General features: G+C 46.0%; 1 protein-coding gene and 1 long non-coding RNA gene across 6 annotated transcripts in view; one reads left to right on the top strand and one right to left on the bottom strand.

Moving 5' to 3' along the window:
* Positions 1–17603, top strand: part of MARCHF3 (membrane associated ring-CH-type finger 3) — a 152022-nt gene that overhangs the window by 24003 nt on the left and 110416 nt on the right. The gene's annotated exons all lie outside the window — the stretch shown is intronic.
* LOC106970737 (uncharacterized) overlaps positions 1–17603 on the bottom strand; it is a 33304-nt gene that overhangs the window by 7693 nt on the left and 8008 nt on the right. For 2 of the 4 annotated variants that reach the window (XR_008297456.1, XR_008297460.1), the window contains exons 3-6: positions 6414–6593; positions 6200–6301; positions 4205–4346; positions 3797–3931 (exon numbers count right to left, since the gene is read on the bottom strand). This is a non-coding gene — a long non-coding RNA (uncharacterized LOC106970737). Of the gene's footprint in view, positions 1–3796; positions 3932–4204; positions 4347–6199; positions 6302–6413; positions 6594–6884; positions 11035–17603 lie in introns of those variants that run through there. The other 2 variants (XR_008297458.1, XR_008297457.1) reach the window with 2 other exon arrangements.

Genomic DNA, 17603 nt, shown 5'->3' with positions numbered 1-17603 from the left:
ATGGCTTGGGGAAGATGAAAACAGTGGTGATGGAGACGGTGTATAATTTCAAGGTGGAAGGACAAACGGGACTTGATAATGATCTCACTATGTGTGATAAGGAACGGATGGAAGCATGATGCCTCCTAGGTTTGGGGGATAGGGAAGTTAATGAGGGGGGTCTGCCAGAGGGGAGGGGAACAGCCCAAGCACAAATGAAGTTGGGGAAATGATGTGAAGGATCTCTTTCAACTAGTGAAAATTTGACTTAAGATCATGAATAGTAGGGGTGCCGGGGCGGCTCAGTTGATTCAGCAACCGACTTCGGCTCAGGTCATGATCTCACAACTGGTGGGTTCGAGCCCCACGTTGGGCTCTGTGCTGACAGCTCAGAGCCTGGAGCCTGCTTCGAATTCTGTGTCTCCCTCTCTCTCTGCCCCTCCCCTGCGCGTGCTGTGTATCTCTCTGCCTCTGAAAAATAAATAAAAATGTTAAAAAGTCATGAATCTTAAAATACACGGAATAGCTCTTTGAAAACTATGAAGTTTGGGGTGACTGTAAGGCATTGATTGGTATTATTTGCTTTGCTCCATAACATGGCCTTGATGGGCTGGTCTGACTTCCACCCAGCGTGGTGCATTAGTAATGCCTCAGTTCTGTGAGGGGGAGCGCAGTGCCTTATCCACTATACCCTTAGTGCTGACGGTCTTGCAATGAAAGGTGTTTGGTATGTTTATTGAACAGGTTAGATCGCATATTTGATTTAGAGAAGAGTTGGCCCTCTGGAAACAAACAGCAAGTTTTGAAAATACATCCGTCTTTGAGGGGCAGTGCTGCCCCCCTCAAATGCCAGAGTACCAGGGACTAAATCGGCTGGGACACATTACCACCAGGTGACTGTGTGTGCAGAAAGTGCAGTGGCAGTGAGGTCCGTTTATGGCTGGGAGTAGAACAGGGAGGGCCCAATCTGAAAGTCGGTCAGAAAGTAGTCTGGAGAACAAGGATTGAAGCTTGGAGGCCCAGGATGCAGGTCAAGTCATTTACGTTTTTGCCCTGTAGGGTGGTTCCTTGTCCCCAAGGTGCAGGCTACTCAGGAGGTTGTGCTGGGCTGGCTCTCATGGGCTCATTGGAAGTTGGTTGGGGCTTAAATGCCCTAAAAATGGGCACCATATAAGAAAAAAAAAAAAAAAAAGTCTGCCATCTGAAAAAAAGAGAAAGAAAACGGCCCCCTTTTCCAAACCATCTACATTAGCTAAAAACTTCTTATACCAACTGGCAATATTTTATGTGTTTGCCCCGACTGAGGCCTATAGCTCACAGACCTGCCAGTATTACACGATCAATATAAAAATTCCAGTTGTTTTGCTGACTTAGGTATTCACTGAGGGATTATCTGGGAGACAGACCTGAAAAGCAATTATGTGGAAAGTTCAATATGCTAGTTCTCCTTCAACGGGGTTGCTGAGAGGGTACTTTCTGGAAACTTCTCTGGTTTTTTTGGCAGGTGCACCTTCCTCCTGATGTCTTGTGCCTGTGGCACCACATTTCCAGGTCTTAGTGTCGTACTTCAGTCTGTCACCGTGGGGCCTCCTGAAGTCACATCTACAAATATTTTGGAGCTTGTTCTCTTGACCACAAATCGTAATCGTCTTTCAGTTTGTTTTGGCCTGGCCTGGGATCGGCAGGGAAGAAGTGGTGCAGGCGAAGGAGTGAGATTCTTGTTGAAAAGACCACTTTTCTCAGGTTGATATCCATGGAGATATCTGTTCGTTTCCTCCTGGCATGGATTTTATAGCGTCCGTGAAGCTCCCTCCTCTCCACCCGATTCTTGGCCTTCCCCCACCTCACCTCCCCACCCCCACCTCTTCTCCCCAGGGTGTGAAAGTACATTTGCGGCCGTCCCACCTGAGTCCCACCTGATGGCTGCCCTGTGTGTGTGTGTGTGTGTGTGTGTGTGTGTGTGGCCTCAGCCATGGAATGCTGAGTGTTTGCACAGGGGTTGCTGAGAGTCAAGTCAAGAAACAAGCCTGTTGGTACGAAGCCAAAAGCCCATTTAGGGTAGCTGCTTCAGTTTCACCCCTGATCCAAGCTGGAGCGGGTTCTCCAAGTGGAGGAAAGCGGAGGAGTGGCATGAAAAGGGAGCAGGAACTTTGGGCTTTACTCTTCAGCTGCTGGAGCAGAATTCTGGTTCACCACAGGTCAGCATCTTCTGTTTTCTGATCAGCAGCCCAGCCTGATTGGTTCGCGGCTATTCGGCTCACTGGGGCCACTTGGAAGATGCTTCTTTTGCATTTCCATGATCCCCCTTCCACCACCACCCCCCCTTTCCTTGCCCATCAAGTTTTGCAGTTTACTCTGTGACCCACATAAAGTAAAAGAAAACCCCCACGACCTAGGAATTCCCATGTTGTGAGATATGTTATTTCCTGCCATTGAAAGGATTATTTTACACTGCCAGCAAGGAGGGCTTTCAGGAATACGCTAACACTCTATTTCCTCCCCCTTAGTATTTCCTCGGTTGTCCTTAGAGTGCCCGTAACCTCCACTGGGTTTCTGTACTAAAAGTGCTTCAGTGTCTCCTGGCTAATGATAAATAATCAGCCGACTATTGATTTTGATCATCTTCTAAAATAACTGGCCGTGTTTCCTTGCCACATCGATGCTATGGCACACATGGCCCATTCCTCAAGAATGGTAGCAGTCAAGCCTAGGTTGACCACATGTACTCAATCGACACAGAGACGCCCGGCTGGCTCAGCCGGAAAAACATGTGACTCTTGATCACAGGGTTGAGTTCAAGCCCCACCTTGGGGGTAAAGATTACTAAAAATAATAAATAAACTTAATTGAACATGGAAATTGTTGCTGACCTAACAATGTCTCGAGAGAGAGAGAGAGAGAGAGAAGATACAGAAAAAGGATACTCTTGCTAAAAAAATACAGTGTCCAGTCATTTTGGGTAAACTGGCATTTAGGAAGATAAATCGGTTATTCGACTGTTTCTGTTAGAAACAGGATCTGAAGCTACAGGCAAGACTGGCCTGAGTTCCCTGGTCCTTTCACTTTGGGGTATCAGGTGGTGAGAAATAGCAAGCCTATTGACCACGGAAGATATTCTCTTCTTCCTCCCATCCCCGCCCTTGCTAAAGGAGGACAGTGTTTCCCTGATGATGAGCCTTTGGATGATTACCGGAGTCTTATCGGTAATGATAATGCGGCAGCGAAGGTTCTCATGCATTCGTTATTAGTGTTTTCACTAACACTGCTCCCTGAGGTGATTAAAGATCCTGGATCCAGACCCCACTGGAGGGGAGCAAGTACTCTAACCCCGTTTAAAGCCACCACCTCTGTGCCCTCCTGTCCCTTTCCCTGTTGTCATTGTTTCCCAAACTTGACTCTTCATAACCCAGTGATCGACCACAAGTGACCTGGGTTCCTGCTGAAATGACTCTATATGGACAAGGCAGGTGACGTAAACATGTGATGCTCTAGTGCGTGAGGGAATAGGGGAGCACCAGACTCTCAGAGAACAGAGAGGCCTGAGGCCTAAAGATCATGAAATCCTCCCCCCGCCTCCCCACACCTTCCCCCCTCCCCAAATGTAATACCCATGACTTTCAGGCTCCAGGATGCCAGCTGAAAAGTGATTTAAGCAAATCTGCACCCATAAGGCCCTTTATGGAAAGTAGTTCCTTGGCCTGGAATGTCTGCAGTCCCACATCTCATCCTCCACAGCTGGGCTTGAATTCCGCCTTTCCAGACAGATCCTGTCCCCCTCCCCCTTGCTGCTTAGCGCCGTAGTTATGCTTCTGCTCACCACACATCACACTCCGCCTTCCACTGGACATACTTGGGTAGCTGTAGTAGGCTGCTGAAAGGCTGCATCTTCGAGTTTCTCATTCCATCTGCCCTTAGCATTTATTTCCATATAGTGGATTCTCAGTAAACCTTTCTGTTGGGAAAAAGGGGAGAAAGCAAGCCTAGTTTCAAATCATAACCATTCAAAATGGAGACACTCTATTATACTATAGTCGTGGCATCCGGTGGAAAAGTAAGCAAAAACCTTTGCATGCCCAGGACGTGAGTATTTCTCTGCCAAAAATAATTCTGAGCCAAGTCATCTATAAGCATATCACAGAATTAGGGAAGTCCCTTTTTTCTCTTTGTTATGTCCAGCTGGACTGTTAATGATTAATGTGGTGCATTCATTCGTTTTTTTACTTACCTCTTCATTTATAGAAAACACAAGCACAGGGCAGGCTTGAATTCTCTGTCTGAAATAATTGCTTGACTCCGGGGATCATGTAACCTGTGGCATCCAAGCAGTTAGAACTCTAGGAGAAGCAAAGTAGGAACCATGCACCACCCTGGAAAATAAATAGCACCTTAATGTCAGAATATGAGAAGCTGTCTCGCGAAGAACAGGCTTCAGAACATCCTAAATGAGTAACCTCATGCACAGTAGCATGCTGGCACAGTGGCCATATTGATTTATGTATTAGTGCTTTATTTAAACTCTGTGCCCGAAGGTAACTGAGTAGTACACGGCTTCTGAGTCCCACCGGACCCGTCCTGGGAGAAGGCCTCCAGATCTTGATGTAGGCAGGAAGTTAATCTGTTGTTTTGACGTCTGCCTTTGTTAATCATTGAGCCTTTGACACTGAGATTTTAGTTTCAGGTTGGGTTCATTGAGGTGTAACTTGGACTAAATTCACCCTTTTTTTTAGTGTATAGGACCATGTATTTTCACAAATGCATACGCGTGTATGATGACCATCGTGATCAAGATACAAGATAGCGTCAGCACTCCCCAAATTTCTTTTATGCCCTCTTGAAGTCAACCTTCCCTTGCACACCTAGCCCCTGGCCACTACTGACCTGTTTTCTGACCCTGTAATTTTGCCTTTTCCAGGATGTTCTATAAAGGAAATCATATGCCATGCAGGCTTCTGAGCCTGGTTTCTTTCATACAGCATAATGAGATCCCTCCATGTTGCTCTGTGCATCGGTAGCTAGTTCCTTTTTATTGCTCAGTAGGATTCCCTTCATCGTATAAATGTACTACTGTTTATCTCTTCACCAGTGGAAGGGCATCCGGGTTCTTTCCACAGTGGGGTCATCATGAATAAACATTCCTATCCCATTTTTTGTGTGGGAATATGTGTTGTCATCTACCTTAAATAAATACCTAAGCATGAGATTGCTGAGTTGAATGACAGGTGTATGTTTAATTCTTATAAGAAACTGCTGAATCATTTTTCAAAGTGGCTTTTCTGTTTTTGCGTTGCTGTAATATTCACCGAGGGAGGTCCACCTTTAAGGTTACATCCACACCGTTTTAGATCATTTCGAGAGGATTATATATTCCAGGGAGATTGAAGATCCCTCGAGGTGTTGTTTTGCTTGTCCTGCCTCAGCTGTGGGTACCTTGAGAGGAAAAAGGAAATGGAATAGGGATGTGGACCCCAACTCAATGGGTTAAGCTTTTTCTTTATAAACAGAACTTTTTTTTGTCTCCTAACTGAAAATGATTAAAGTGAGTGTTTGGCTGCTTGGCAAGACTCTGCCCTGATATTCAGAGGAGATTAGAGTAGCTTTGCAGATAAGCTCAGAAAATCTAGCTGGCCACAGAGTCATTTCCCAGCCCTCAGGCAGTCGCTGGGTGTCCTGGTGCTGATGTCATCGACAAGGTTGAGTCCTGGGAATCTGAAGATGGCACATCTTTTAAAAGGTGATATTTCCAAGACTTGGACAAACTCTCAACTGCCTAACAGCTGATTTCTTTTACCTCCTCACCCGAATGCTTTCAGATCCTGACCAGTGGAGACACTTTGCAGGCGAGGCTTCTTATCACCTAGTTTATGTTTGGTTGAAATCAGGGATTATGGAGTTGGCCTCCACACCTGGCCTCAGCCCTAAAGCAGGGGAAATATGTCTGAGTGCTTTCTGGCCTTGGCTATGGTCAGCACCTTTATGCTCAACAGGAAAATCAGTTCAAAGGCTATTTGCGTTGGAGGCCTGGTCCTCCTGTGGCCTCTTGTGGGTCACGGTAGCTGGCTTTAGAATCGGCGGGGGCATCCCAAACAGGAAGGAAAAAAAAAAAATCAGTGACTTGTGGAATGTCTGATGCCCTCTGGTAACCTTCAGAGTTCTGTGGTAACCATACAGGCACCGTGACCCGCAAATCCAGCCAGTAACCCTCCAGGAACGGGTTACTCACTGTGTTTGAGTAGGAATTCATGGAGTGATCCTGACCAAGGAAAACATTCAGCCAAGGGCACTCGACTCTGTGGGGCTTTTGTACTTTACCCTCAACTCCACTCTAACAAAACAGAAAGAGGGGCGGGGTGGGGGGGGAGAGTAAATGGAAAATGATCATTTTCTGTCTGATTTTGCTTCATGGAAGCAAATGGAAATGTCCATTCAGTACCCACCTATCAGCCACAGAGTTGCAAGCACCTGTTCTTACTTCCCCGAGCATGTGTCCTCCTCAGAGGTACTGGGAAAGGCTCTACAGCATTGTCAGACATGTCTTGTGTTCCATCGGGCTGATTTGACGTTCTTCTTATAGACACCAGTTTGGACAGAATGGGGAAGATCAATAAATAGGATACCTGTGGTATGGAGAGGAAGAGGTGTGTTTTGTTTCCAGCTACAGATGGGCCTGCGGGTGCACTTTTTAGAGCCAAGTTACCAGAATGTGAGAGCAGAGGAAAAGATGGGCTGGGTGGGGGTGGGGGCGGGGAGACAGTCACAGGTTTTGATTGCACCATATTCCCTGGGGCATCCAGCCCTTTTGTGACTGTTGGGCATTAACTAAACCCACAGGATGGCTTTCCCTCTTACTGTCCAGTAAATCGTTTCCCCCAGAGCTGCCAGCATTTGCAGCCAGATGACTTGTTCACCTTGGTATATTGCACACAGCCTGAAGAAGGCCCAATTGGCAGGCCCCGTCTGTGGATTCCGAGAGGCAGCAAGTGCAGGGAGAGATGTGGGGGCACTCTTGCTTGCTAGGCATATGGCGAGTTCACAATGCTAGACGTTTTAGCAGGCCATGGAGTACATTTGCCAAGGGAAAGAATACAGCGATAATGAAACTAGGGACAAGAAAATGCTGTAATAGAAGACGTCATCATGCTGCTAAATTTCATTCTTATTCCTAGGGCAAGTTGATATTATTGCAGGAGACGCTAAGGATCAGAGCATGATAGAAGAGGAAGCTGTTCACAAGTATCAGTGATGTGCTGTACGGATCGTGATTCGCGTATTCATATCGGTGCTAGCAGTAAGAGGTTTCTTTCCTTTACGTAGTTCACAACGCATTGTTTGCTGGTCCATAGTAGCACTGAATACTGCACAGATCTCACCCCTCAGCGGAGGGAAGGGGTCAAGATGAGCCAAGGGAAGGGGTCGAGTTGGGTCTGTGTCCCAACCCATTGAAGCGTTTGCTCCATTTTTACACTTAAATTTACAGGGATCTGGCATTTGTATGCTGGCAAGATCCATAGCATCTGGGGGAGGGGAAGGGGTTGCTAAATTGCCATTAAAACTTCCTTTGCTTTCTGACAAAGAAGTCAATTCAGAAACTTCCAAATGGTCTTGCTACTTGAGCCTCTACATCTGCATTTGAAATTGTTCCCCTCTAGTCCTAGTATTATAGGCTTTTTTCTTCATCAGTGAAGTGTGTACAATCTCCTTCATGTCTAAGTGAACCAACTTTTCCGTTTTCTCCTTTTAAGTTTTTGTGAAAATGATCCAGGTATCAGTTAAAGAAATAAAGTAGCACGGAGAAATGATTATATTGAAAAGCCATGGTACTCCCCCCGCCCCCCGTCCAAAATGGAAACCACACTGAGAAGGGGCTAGATTTGGGCGCATGAGGGTGGCTCAGTCGGTTAAGCCTCCGACTTCAGCTCAGGTTATGATCTCGAGGTTCGTGAGTTCAGGCCCCGCGTCGGGCTCTGTGCTGACAGCTCAGAGCCTGGAGCCTGCTTCGGATTCTGTGTCTCCTTCTTTCTCTCTCTGCCCCTCCCCCACTCATGCTCTCGTTTTCTCTCTCTCTCTCTCTCTCTCTCTCTCAAATGTTAAAAAAATTTTAAAGATAAAAAATTTTAAAAACAAAAAAGAAGGCGCTCGACTTTTAGTTAAGAGTTTGGCGGCAGGGGTGGGAGGCGGGAATGGTGCTTAAAATGCCCGAGGAGAAGGTTTTACTGCACAGTATGTTGGCACATATTCTAGCCCTTCTAGTTCTTGCCAGTTTTTTTTTTAACGGTTTATTTTGAACTCATTTTAGATTTACAGAAAGGTTACCAAAAAATAGAATTTCTGTATATGTCCCTCACCCAGCTTCCCCTAATGTTAATATCTTACATATAGCACAGTTTGACTTGTAAAAGTAAAATTTGGGGTTTCTAGCATCGGGCACGGACCTAAGGCGAGGGGTGGGGAGGGGAGAGAAACACGAGGAGTCTCCGCCAGCCCAGTGAACCGCTCTCCTTTTCACCCCCTTTGGAGTCCCGTTCTCAGCTGCAGGTGCCCGGTGAGGCAGGGGTTTTCCTGGGACACTGCCAGGCAGCTCTGACGTCCTCCCACCCTTCCACTCTCCCAAAGTTTTCTCCTACATGTTCTAGGCTCTTACCTCTCAGTGTCTATCAGCCAGGGTTCTTCTCCAGAGGAAGGAACCAAAGAGATAGAGATGTAAATGACAGATATAAAATTAGCTACAGATACAAATGTAGGTACAGTGAGAGAGACAGAGATAGAGATAGATTTATTTTGAGACACTGACTCTCACGCACGACTGTAGGGGCTGGAAAGTCCAAAATCCGTAGATCAGGCCGACGGGCTCGAAATTCAGGTAAGACTTGATGTTGCAAGTCTCGGAGTCCTAAATCCCCAGGGCCGGCCAGCAGGCTGGAGACTCAGGCAGGACTTCTATGTTACAGTCTTGCGGCAGAATTCCTTCCCTGGGAGACCTCAGATTTTGCTATTAAAGCTTTTAACTGATTGGATTAACACGCCCAGGCACATACACCACCCCTCGAATTATGGAGGGTAATCTCCTTTACTTAAAGTCAAATGGTAAGAAATAGTAATCCCATCTACAGAATACCTTCAGAGCAGCATAGAGACTAGAGTTTGCCCAAACACCTGGGCGCCACAGCCCTGTTCACACATAAAATTAACCATCGTCTGCTCTGTTCTCTTTGCCAAGCCTCTCCTTGACCTCCAGAAATTTGTTGCAATCTTTCTTCTTCCCCTGATGCTCCTCTCCCAGTTGTATCCGCGTTACATCCCTCCCCTTTGTGTTAACATTTTGTTACAGTCTAAGGAGATAAGCGCTTCTATTCATTCTACTGTCTTCTACTTGTAGAAACCAAAGTTTACTTGTAAAGAAAACCTGATTGCTCCTGCAAGTGCCTCTCCTAAATACAGGCGTGTCGGCAGAGGTCAGCAGTCCTTTTGAGATTAAAAACAACAGCAACAAAAACATCACATGATTCAACTCCCATGTATTTATTTGCTTTACATATTGCTCAAGACAGATTTCCAATATTGATTCTTAGGGGTGTCTACTGCATTGTACTTATTTGGAATTTTTCAAATACTTTATCTAAAAGGACCTCTCCAAAGGAAATTGCTTATTTTCCTGTTTGTTTGGATGTAGGTCCTTCCAACTTTGAATATTTGAAAAATCTTCACGATATGAATCCTCAGCCTTCAGTCTGACCCGTAACTTTATTATTTTAATTTTCAAAATCACAAACAAAGCTCTTTGAAGGGCTTACTCGCCTCTGTAATTCACAGCACCTAGAACGGTGCTTTGTCCCAAGTAGGTGCTCAAAATTTTTTTTTAAAGGTGCTTAAGTGTTTAAAAACATTCTTTAGCTCTGTATGATAATGGTATGATTCAAATGCTTCAATTTATGATAGTTCATTCATTCCTCAAATTTGATAGTACTTGTCAGGTAGGGTGGGAGCAGGCACTTTTAAGTCTCATTTTATAGGAGGGATACTTGGGCTGTGTCTGAAATGGTAAATAATTTGCTGAGGCCATGTACCTGACAGTTGCTGAATCTGCCTGAGTCCAAGTCTTCTGATTCTTAATTTTATGCTCCTTATTTTGGATGTATCACATATCCTTATGGAACATTAGACAATGAACATATTTCTATAAATCCTACTACTGTTAGATATGCTTGCAATGAACTCACATTCATGTCATGTTCTGCTAATACGCTAAACTATCCCTTTCTTTATAAGAAGTTAAGTTTCCTTGAACAATCTACCTTGTTGTTTCCGTATGTGTTCTGTACCCATGGACCAAATAGTCCTCCATGAAAATTGCTCTCAGCTTTAGGCTCTCTCCCAGCAAAGGTGTGTTTGAGAATCAAAGACCACTAGATCACCCAGGGGGCTCAGTCACTTAAGCGTCCGACTTCAGCTCAGGTTATGATCTCGCAGTTAGTGAGTTTGAGCCCCACGTCATGCTCTGTGCTGACAGCTCAGAGCCTGAAGCCTGCTTTGGGTTCTGTGTCTCCCACTCTCTACCTCTTGCCCGCTCACACTCTGTCTCTCTCTCTCAAAAATAAATAAACGTTAAAAAATTAAAAAAAAAAAAAAGAATCAAAGACCACTGATAAATAAGACACAAGGATACACTGAACAGCATAGGGAATATAGTTAATAATACTGTGACAACTCTGTATAATGACAGACTGTAGTGGATTTATGGTGTTGACCATTTCCTAATGTATGTAGTGTTGAATCACTATGTTGTATACCTGAAGCTAATTGTATGTCAACTACACTGCCATTAAAAAACAGAATCAAGGGGTGCCTGGGTGGCGCAGTCGGTTAAGCGTCCGACTTCAGCTAGGTCACGATCTCGCAGTCCGTGAGGTCGAGCCCCGCGTCAGGCTCTGGGCTGATGGCTCAGAGCCTGGAGCCTGTTTCCGATTCTGTGTCTCCCTCTCTCTCTGCCCCTCCCCCGTTCATGCTCTGTCTCTCTCTGTCCCAAAAATAAATAAACGTTGAAAAAAACAATTAAAAAAAAAAAAACAGAATCAAGAACCCCTTTGTGTTTTCAGAATTTGAGCCTTCCTACAACTGCTGAAAATTCATCTGTACAAAAAAGACATGCTTCTAGTCTTAATATAAAACCATCAAATTAAACGTAACACATCATTTACTGATAGCAAATGGAGGTGCAACTCCTTCTCTCCCATACCTCCCAAGATGCATCTTTTCAGAAATCAGGGGCCCCTGGGTGTCCCGGTTGGTAAGCATCCGACTCCTGATTTTGGCTCACTCAGGCCATGATCTCATGGTTTATGAGATCAAGCCCCACATTGGGCCCCTTGCTGATGACAGCACGAAGCCTGCTTGGGATTCTCTCTCCCTCTGTCTCTCTGCCCATCCCCTGCTCTCCTGCATGTGCACACGCTCTCTGTGTCTCAAAATAAATAACATTTTTAAAAAATCAAATCAAACCCGTCACATAATTTACTAATAGCAAACAGACTTGCAACCCTTTCTCTCCCATACCTGCCAAGATGCACTTCACTAACCACCTTGTTAAAAAAAAAAAAAAAAGTCATCATTACAAGTACAGACTCCCTGTTACAAACCTATAGTGATATTTTTTAAAGAAATACCACGTGTCTTGATTTAGTATGAAACGCAAGTGACAGAACCCACGTGTGGTCCCCAAGAGCAAAGCCCCATTACCCAGAGCCGTTCCCAGTGGTTCTCAAGCTTCTCAAGCTTCTCCTGCCACCGGCCAGCGGCACACAGGGGGACAGTTTCCTTGCCACGCACTCTCTACCTTTGGTTTCCGATTTTTCTTTCTTCCTCAATTTTTCTGGGACCTCTCCCCCGCCCCCCCCCCCCCACCAGGCCCTGTCATTCCACTGGACTTGCACACACATCGAAAGCTTAAATGCCTCGCTCATCTTTACTGCATTTCATGTATTATTCAGACCAGTTTCAGGGCAGGTCTCATCTGATTCCACTCAATTTGCCAGAGGTTCAAAGGATTAAACAATCCTTCAAGTATTTCCTGTTATCACTCGTCTTCTCTCAGTGCATGGGAGCATCCTTTGGGCCCGGACGTCATAACCTCCAGTGTGTGACCTGGCCTTCAGGGACCCCTGAAGCCCCGGAAGTGAAGGGGGAATAACGTGAAGCTGAAGTGCGCTTTCGAGGGGAGTGGCTCTGTAGTTTTCCTCAGATCCTAAAAGGGACCCGTGACCCAAAAAGGTTTAAGAACCTTGACCGGCTCTCAGTGGCCCTGCACTCCTGCCAGATCATTCTGTTTTCACTTGAGGCCTGTGCAGGGCTCTGGTGGAGCCACAGCCTGTGTCCCGTCTGGTTCCCCGGTCAGCCTCCCCGACCCACTGGGCTTTACCTCCGGAACTTTCTCTCCAGTGTGCTGCCCCTGGGCTGGGCCTCACCTCTGCTGGGCTTGTCTCACTCCTTCCCACATCCCCCTGTCCTGGCATGGAAGGTGTTCCTGTCCTGTTTCTTTCCCAAGCAACGTCGCTCCGGTTTTTGTTTGTTCTGGAGCCTCTTTTCTGAATATGGAGGTTCACCATTTTTCCTCAACCTCCTGTCTGCCCGCCCCCCCCCCCCCCAATCCGTGTACCTGGCCCATCGCAGAGCCACTGCCCTCCCTAGAGGGTGACACACTCCCTTCTTAGGGAATCGCATCACTCAAAAGACGGATAGCATCCCCATGCCATGAGAAACCCTGGCAGTTTCTTCCCTTCCAGCCCCTAAAATTGCGGGGCCCACACGAACACCTGGATGCAAGCAGGTCTTACCTGCTTCAGCCTCATCTAAATAACCTCTGTCTCTCTCCCTGCCACACGATAGCAGGTTTCGCATTCTCTCTCTCTCTCTCTCTCTCTCTCTCTCTCTCTCTGTCTTTTAAGTTTATTTATTTAGAGAGAGAGAAAGAGAGAGAGGATCCCAAGCAGGTGACAGGAGCTTCGAACTCAGACTGTGAGATCATGACCTGGAGCAAAATCAAGACTCAGACGCTTAACCAGCTGAGTCACCCAGGCACCCCCAGGTTTCAGATTTTCTGATCAACTTTTTGCTGTTAGAAATGGCAAAAAAGGGGCGCCTGGGTGGCTCAGTCGGTTAACGTCTGACTTCGGCTCAGGTCACGATGTCACTGTCCGTGGGTTCGAGCCCCGCGTCGGGCTCTGTGCTGACAGCTTAGAGCCTGGAGCCTGTTTCAGATTCTGTGTCTCCCTCTCTCTCTGACCCTCCCCCATTCATGCTCTGTCTCACCCTGTCTCAAAAATAAATAAATGTTAAAAAAAATTTTTTTTTAAATAAAAAAAAGAATTGGCAAAAAAAAAAAAAATAGCCAACACCGATTAAATATGCAAACCCTCAAGGAAGGTGGACACAGATAAAAAGATAGGAAAAAGGTAAAGTCACACAGATTTTCAGTGCTTTCTTTTGGTTTGGGCCTTGGCTTTACGTTAGGCCTCTTCCAAGCGAACCCCTGCATCCTGTGCTCCTTCTGATTTGCTGCCCGTGAGGTGTCTGGAGGTGCAGGGGGCACAACTGGAACGTAAGATGAGGGACATGACTCCTTGACCATTTGAGCTTCAGTGGGCTGAGCTGGCATCATAAATCACTTTGGCAGAGAGGGTGGATTTGGGGCCCTGAGTGAACTGCCGTTCCAAGTCCAAAGTTAGCTCCCCACGAGGTCTGCATTCTCAGCCTGCTGACACTTCCGATAGTCTTTGCTGATACCCAAAACAGAGAATTCGAGCCCTGCCATATTTAGATCCCTGCCCTAAGTCGGAGTTCTGAGCTGCCGCGTTGCTGTTTCTGATACACGATCCTGAGCCGAGGAAGTGACCGGCCTGTGGCCTCGCAGACTCGAGAGCCAGGTCTGGGGCAGAGGGCTAGTTCCTGTCCTCAGATAGGGATGGGCACACCACGGCCCTGCCAGATCTCTCACCTACCCCTTCCCTCCCATCCTGAGGCCAACTTTTCAGAAGGGATCATCTGTCCCTTTGTTACTGAAAAACAAGCAGCTCTCTGGGGAAGCCCAAGTCCCTCTAAGGGTGTGGAGCAACTGCTGGGCATTATGCGTGCAATCCAGCTATATGATTCTTCCGCATGTTTCCCGATCCCTTGCTCCTCCTGCAGAGGAGAGATAATGCAGGCGTGCACGGCTAACCCCACCGGAAGCCTTTTTTTTTTTTTTTAATTTTTAAATGTTTTTATTTATTTTGGAGACAGAGACACAGAACCCGAGCAGGGGAGGGGCAGAGAGAGAAGGAGACACAGAATCCAAAGCAGGCTCCAGGCTGTGAGCTGTCAGCACAGAACCCAGCGTGAGTCCTGAACCCACGAACCGTGAGATCGTGACCTGAGCCAAAGTCAGACACTTAACTGACTGAGCCACCCAGGTGCCCCCACCCCTTCCTCCATTGAAAGAAACTAAAACAGGGATGCCTGGGTGGCTCAGTCAGTTAAGACTCTTGATTTTGGCTCAGGTCACGATCTCACGGTTCATGAGTTCAAGCCCCACATCAGGCTGTCTGCTGTCAGCACAAGAGCCCACTTCGGATCCTCTCTCTCGCGCTTTCTCTCCCTGCTCCTTCCCCGCTCACTCTCTAAAATAAATAAACATATGAATTAATTAATTAATTAATAGTGAATAAAAACAAAACAACTCTTGATTTCGGCTCAGGTCATGTGATCTCACAGTTGTGAGACAGAGCCCCACATCAGGCTCTGCGCTGACAGTGTGGAGCCTGCTTGGGATTCTCTCTCTCCTCTATCTCTGCCCCTCCCCTCCCTCAGAATAAAAACAAAAACAAAAACAAAAAAACTTTAAGAATAGTAATAATAAAGAAACTAAAACAGCACAAAATGTTTACGTCTGGCTGTGCTCCTGTAAGGTCTGGACTCCCCTCAGCCAGCGAGGTCGTTTCTCCTTTCACAAAAGGACTCAAACACACTGGTTCTTGGTTGTCACCCAGCCATATTAGCGATGTGACAAAGACAATTCAGAACAAGGCATGTATACCTTCTCCGCCCCCTACTTTCTGAGGAACTTCTCTGTGCCAGGCCCTCTGCTTTGTACTTCATCTCTGATTTAATTAACACTCAACATTTCGATGAAGGCGTATTTAGTTAGCCCATGTTACAGATGGCGAAATGGAGGGTAGACCGTTGAGGTGCCCTAGGTACCGCAGCTAACCTTCGGTAGAAGGAGGTTGGAAGCCAGGTCTCCGGATGTGAGAACCCCTGCTTGGTCTATGACACGTGCCATTGAGGCAGTCTGTTAGATCCCAGAACTAGACTTTAGAATCATCTGGGGGACTTGCAGACGAGGAAGTCAGAACCTCTTGGTGCGGTCCCGACCGCCCAGGGAAGAGCTGCTGAGCACTCAGCGTCCCCTCGACCACTAAGAGGACAGCCTGTCTCTCCATTATCCTGGGACGAGGAGGAAAAGTGTAGAGGGAAGATGCTGAGAGCGTGTTGCACACGTTGAGTGTGAGGTTTTACAAGAAGTTGGCACAGAGACGGCCACTGGCAAGTGGAGATTTGTCGTGAGACGCAGCAGGACTCGCTCACTTTCCCAAACGCGTGCAGATGGGATGTGAACGCCCCAAAGAAGGGGAGAAGGTGAACGGCAAGAACAGCCCAGGTCCTTCTGGAGCCGTCAGACGGTGCTCTTGTGTCTGTGTGTATACATCTCTCTCTCTTGAAAACGTGCTAAGTGACAAAAATGGACTGGAAGGGCCACATACTATGTGACACCACTGGTATAAAATGTCCACAGTACGCAAATCCATAGTGACAGAAAGTAGATTTGCGGTTTCCAGGGGCTGTGGGAAGAGAGGAGTGGGGGGTGGCTACTAATGGTATGCAGTCTCTTTTGGGAGTGACAAGTTTCTAAAATTGATTCCGGGGGTGGTTACACAACTCTGGGAATATACTAAAACCCATTTCCAATGGGTGAATCATGTGGCAGATGAATTATATCTCAATTAAAAAATAACGGTATACAGTAAAACCTTGGTTTGCGAGCGTAATTCGTTCCAGAAACATGCTTGCAATCCAAAGCACCTGTCTATCAAAGCAAATTTCCCCATAAGAAATAACGGAAACTCAGATAATTCATTCCACAACCCAAAAACACTCATGTAAAAATGATTATACAAAATGCAAAATAATACAAAATAATAAAGAAATACAAATACTATAATACAAAATAATAAAGAAATACATAAAGAAATAATAAAGAAAAACAAAATAAAAGGAAAAATAAATTAGCCTGCACTTAACCTTTGAAACCCTTTGTGGCTGGTGTGAGGGAGACAGGAGAGAGGAGGGTTATCGTGTAGGACAACTTTCACTATCACTAACGGAATCACTTCTATCTGTTGGCTCAATGGAATCTTTTTCTTTTGGTGCACCTTTAACAAGGAACCTATCCCGTGACCCAAAATGAAGCAAAGCATTCCTAAACTTACTCTTATAGGGAAAGGCAAAGGACTGTCCATAGGTGCTTTGAAGTAACAAAAAATACACCAGTGCCAGTTGTAGGCACCTTCCAAAATTCTGAAAAATCACTGATTTCTGCCAAACACCATGACCTGCAACTGAGCATCTGAGTATGGGAGAAGATCACCCACAATCCCGCAGGAAGAGAGAGAGAGAGAGAAGAACCATCGGCTCAGTTGTGATCACATGATGTTCGGCATCACATGCTATTTTATTGCAAGACATTGCTCGTTTATCAAGTTAAAATTTATCAGAAACATTTGCTCGTCTTGCAGAACACTCACAGAACAAGTTATTCGCAATCCCAGGTTTTACTGTATGTATACATGTATGTCGCTCAAACTGTCATTATTTACTCGACCAAAAATAAAATCCAAAATAAAATTACAAGTTATATCCAACCTTTAATTTGATGTGGGCACCTTGACTCATTATGCAGAGTCAACACACCCTTTATTCAGCTCCCCCTTCGTAGGTTACCTTAACTGTCAGCACAAGAAACAAAATCCTGTAAGTTAGGACATGGGAGGGCAGTTTAAGGAATAATTAGATTCTCTATCTCAAGAACCGCATTTATATGCAGTAGAGAAAAAGCTCATGATCCTTTGTGCCTTGTTTGTTCCCTGTGGGAACCATTCTCACCTGGCCTCTAACATACAGGTTCTTCTATATTTGGGTATTTAAAAACTGGGCTAGAAAAGGAAAAACTGAACACAGGTTCTTTCTTTCGGATTTGCATTAAAATGTGCATTTGAGGGGCACCTGGATGGCTCAGTTGGTTAAGCATCTGACTTCAGCTCAGCTCATGATCTCACGGTTCATGAGTTCGAGCCTCGCATCAGGCTCTCTGCTGTCAGCATCCAGCCCTCTTCGGATTCTCTGTCCCCCCCCCCCCACCTCACTCGGCCCCTCCCCAGCTCACTCACATGCTTTCTCTCGCTGTCTCTGTCTCTCTCTCTCTGTCTCTCTCTCTCTCTCTCTCTCTCTCTCAAAAATAAAATTAAAAAAAATTTTTTTTAATGAAAAAAGTATGCATTTGATCTTGGTCCACAATTTTTAAGCCTGAACAGCACAGATGT

Source organism: Acinonyx jubatus, chromosome A1, assembly GCF_027475565.1.
Source record: "Acinonyx jubatus isolate Ajub_Pintada_27869175 chromosome A1, VMU_Ajub_asm_v1.0, whole genome shotgun sequence".
Classification (NCBI taxonomy): Eukaryota; Metazoa; Chordata; class Mammalia; order Carnivora; family Felidae; genus Acinonyx; species Acinonyx jubatus.
Note: the sequence above shows the minus strand (reverse complement) of the source record. Positions and strands in the feature narration are given on the sequence as shown.